At 55.2% G+C, this 4,142-nt stretch overlaps 3 non-coding genes across 3 annotated transcripts; all 3 read left to right on the top strand.

Annotated features, from left to right (window-relative positions):
* Nucleotides 1-29: 29 nt before the first annotated feature.
* TRNAI-GAU lies at nt 30-103 on the top strand. Its single transcript has one exon. It is a non-coding gene; the product is annotated as a tRNA-Ile (tRNA).
* A 329-nt stretch (nt 104-432) lies between these two features.
* On the top strand, nt 433-507 carry TRNAI-GAU. The gene has a single exon. It is a non-coding gene; the product is annotated as a tRNA-Ile (tRNA).
* Nucleotides 508-830: 323 nt separating this feature from the next.
* On the top strand, nt 831-904 carry TRNAT-GGU. Its single transcript has one exon. It is a non-coding gene; the product is annotated as a tRNA-Thr (tRNA).
* The last annotated feature ends 3,238 nt before the right edge of the window (nt 905-4,142 follow it).

Raw genomic sequence — 4,142 nt, 5'->3', positions numbered from 1 at the left:
TAAGCTCCAACGGCACCGTGGCGTCAGGTGGTCGGTTAGCTCAGTTGGTAAGAGCGTGGTGCTGATAACGCCAAGGTCGTGGGCTCGATTCCCGCACCGGCCATAAGTTTAGCATTTTTTTTCTCGCCACCACCCCGCAAGGAACTCTTTATGTAACTGTGAAAAATACGCGTTTCAAGTACTGTGAGCGGCATGCAGGTGGGAGCGAATTGTGGGATCTCTCCGTCTCCGGCCAGGGGTTGTCGAGGGCAGCCTGGCAGGGAAGAGCGGGAGGAACCCGGTCAGCGCTGGGGTGGTGGCTCCTCACCAGAGTCCCCAACTCGGGGAAAGCCGGAGGCAGCCAGCTGCGCGCTGGCTTCACAAGGAATCGCTGGTGGACGGGCGCGAACATGGAGCCCTCTTATATGCTCCAGCGGCATTATGGCGTCACGAGACCGGTTAGCTCAGTTGGTAAGAGCGTTGGTGCTGATAACGCCAAGGTCGCGGGTTCGATTCCCGCACCGGCCATAGTCTTACGTTTTGCCACCCCGCAAGGAACTCTTTATGTAACTGTTTGTGGAAAATACGCCTTTCAAGTATTGTGAGCGGCGTGCAGGTGGGAGCGAATTGCGGGATCTCTCCGTCTCCGCCCATTGGTTGTCGAGGACAGCCTGGCAGGGAAGAGCAGGAGGAACCCGGTCAGGGCTGGGGCAGTGGCTCCTCACCAGAGTCCTCAACTCGGGGAAAGCAGGAGGCAGCCAGCTGCGCGCTGGCTTCACAAGGAATCGCTTGTGGAGGGGCGCGAACGTGGAGCCTTTTTATAAGCTCCAGCGGAACTGGGGGCGTCAGGAGGTCGGTTAGCTCAGTTGGTAAGAGCGTGGTGCTGGTAACGCCAAGGTCGCGGGCTCGATTCCTGCACCGGCGATAGTCTTATCTTAGCCTTTTTTTTCTGCCGCCACCCCACAAGGAACTCTTTATACAACCGTTTGTGAAAAATGCCCATTCAGGTACTGTGAGCAGCGTCCGGGTAGGAGCGAATTGCGGGATCTCTTGGACTCCCCGCCCAGAGGTTGTGGAGGGCAGCCTACTGGGGAGAGCGGGAGGTACCGGGCATGCGCTGGGGCGGTGCCCCCTCCCCCCCACCCGAGTCCCTGCACCATCCGCCACCTGCAGGGCACTCAGGACATCCAAAGCCATCCATATCTCTGGCCCTCAGTCCCCACCCGCTGCCGTCCCCGTGGTTCCTGAGGCTGTGGAATCGCCCAGTGAAGACAGGTGCTCCCATATGTCACCGTGTTCCCTTGGTCGCCTTGCGGGGAAGTCTTGGGATTGTAAATCCAGGTCTGGAATGAATGCATTCCACAGATGGTATCTAAGGCTGCGGCATGCCCAGCACCGTTCTAGGTGAGGAGCAAAACGGTAAGTGAGACACAAATCCCAAGCCACGTGGAGAAAGTGACCAGCCAGTAGATGACTGCCATGTTTTTAGAGAGGCGTTGTGGTTGTGGAAGCCTCTGGAAACCTTCTCTTGCTCTTTTTTTTTCCCCCTCGTTTCTTTTCAGAGACATCTTAGGCTTCACAGTTTTTCCTGTTGGTTCTGCATTTTGCAGCCAGAGCAAGTGGATGAATTTCCCACTGGTGGTTCAAGTTTCCAGGATGTTCAGGTGTGCTCAGTTGAACAAAGCCAGTTGTGTAGGGTCAGTGCCATTTTCTGTCAGGATCCAGCGGGGGCTCCACCTGTTTTTGAAAATTCTCCAGTGGAAACATCTACCAGCTCTGACCTAAATCAGTAGCTGCTCAAAATCTACAGACTACTGGCTTAAAACCTTGGTAAGTGCCAGGGTGTAGTAAAAGTTCTCAACAAATGCCAGCTGATGGCGCTGCTGTTATTATAAGCAAAGTTAGGAGAGCCTGGGTAGGCTGACAACTAAAATAGAAGCCTGTACACAAGTTGGATGTCACATCTTGTAATAGTCGTGCCGGGTTAGATGAAGGGACAGAGCACGGAGGAGTCGGTGGAGGTTGCTGCCCTCAAGTTTCCTGAACTTGAAGGGGTTTAGAATATGCCACGGTGGCACGAAAATTATTTTGAGCAGAAGGCATTTGAATTCCTGAAATTTCTTACCTGCTGAAAAGCAGAGCTTCCAAAAGATCTCAAAAGAACTCAGTTGTCATAAATCCCTTCTTGGGAAGCAGCTAGGAAAGATTGACTCGGGCCAGACGCAGTGGTTCACGCCTGTAATGCCAGCACTTTGGGAGGCCGAGGCAAGCGGATCATCTGAGCCCAGGAGTTGGAGACCAGCCCGGGCAACATGGTGAGATCCTCTCTCTACTAAAAAAAAACACAAAATTAGCTGGGCATGGAGCACATGCATGTAGTCCAAGCTATTCCAGGGGCTGAGGTGGGAGGATCACCTGAGCCTGGAGGATCAAGGTTGTAGTGAGCTGAGATCGCGCCACTGCACTCCAGCCTGGGCAACAGAGTGAGACCCTGTCTCAAAAAATAAATAAATAAATAAAAATGCTGTAAGATACCCATAGTAGGAAATTCATGATTAAAAAATAGCAGGGAGCATCGTGAATTCAATATATTGATGACGACGATGATGATGATGTTCTACAACTTTCTCTGACACCAGTCTGGCCCCCCAGCCTTTCCTGGCTTCATGGTACTCATCATACTGTGCTTCAAATGCCAGTTTCGCCACCTAGACCTGTGTACCCCACAAGGCAGGAATGGCAACTCACCCACCAGGTGCTTAATATGTGTTTGTTGACCATTGGACCTCCTACCCTTCCTGGGGAGAGGAACTGGGACATGTGTACACACCTGCAGCTACAAGACTCGATCGGGAGGGTGCCCAGAGCCTGGACCCTGTAAGACAGGCGATCATTCTGACTAAGATGGGGCAGTGGAGCTGGATGGTTAGGACGCACATGTGGAGAGGGTGGGTTCATTCATTCGTTCACTCATTCATTTATTGGTTTCTATGCATCCGTCCATCTTTCATGCCTTGAGCGTGCGTTCTGGGCAGGGCCTGTGCTGGGCACCGAATGAGTAACATATCATGTCTCTCTTCAAGGTACACGCAGTCTGGGTGGGTGAGGAGAGAGACAGTAGGGTGACATGGGAATAATGTGGGGAGTTGGGAAGCACTCTTCTTAAAAATTCAAACTTTGCAACCCCTCTCAGGACTCCGCATGTCCAGACAGGATCCTCCGCTGATTGGGATGCACGATGACATCAGAGCACGTGGATAATGTGATAACTTTAGGGCCAGGGACTTTGGGACTTCAAAGACCTCCGCCTGGGAGATCCGGGACAGCTTCCAGAGGTGACATCTGAGTGTTAAACACATCCGTGACAGGCAATGAGAAAATAAGGTGAGTCCGCTATGCTGATCAACTCTAGGCGCCGCGGTGGCTGTCAGCGACGGCAGGGCTGGCTCCTGGACCTTCCCGGCCGGGCACGGTCGCCTTCCAAGGTGTCTTGGCCTGCGGGCACTCCTAGCCCGCCGCTTTACCAGGTGAGGTATGTTGGAGGTGTCATCGCCCAGTGACGCAGGTTCGAGTCCCCTCCTTGTTCGCCATGGCGGATGCGGCGGCCAGCCTTCTCCGGGCCCGGGCAGCGTCGCATATGTGGCCCCGCTGGGCCCTGAGCAGCTGCGGCGGGTCCCGAAGCAGGTGATAAAGGCGCAGCTGCTGACGCCTCGGCCCAGCAGACTAACCTCCAACGGGACATTGGCGCCGAGCCCCCATGCCGCGCCTGCTGCCGCCCCAGCAAAGGCTCCGGGAGGGACATGGGGAAACTGAGGCCCGGAGGGGGCCGAGGCCACGCGGCGGGGTTAGCTGCTTAGCTGGGGAGGCCAGTATCCGGACCCGGTCACGATTCAGGGTTTCCCGAAGCTGAGTTCCTTAGGGACGGCGTTCAGTCCCCACCTGCCACCACCCTGGCGTTTTCACTGCAGGAGCCTCACTTGATGAGCCGATGCTCACGCTGGGCCCTCTGCCTGGGATGCCGTCGTGTCCTCTCTGCCTCCACATCCCTGCCCGGGGCCCCTCTGTGCTGCCTGGCTCTTCTTACACGCCTTTGACCACTCGTTCAGCCTTTGTGGAGCGCTCAGAGACAGGGTATCCGGCACTCCCACCTAAATGCAGGAGGT

Source organism: Theropithecus gelada, unplaced genomic scaffold, assembly GCF_003255815.1.
Source record: "Theropithecus gelada isolate Dixy unplaced genomic scaffold, Tgel_1.0 HiC_scaffold_2131, whole genome shotgun sequence".
NCBI lineage: Eukaryota > Metazoa > Chordata > Mammalia > Primates > Cercopithecidae > Theropithecus > Theropithecus gelada.
This window is presented reverse-complemented; position numbering and strand designations above follow the sequence as displayed.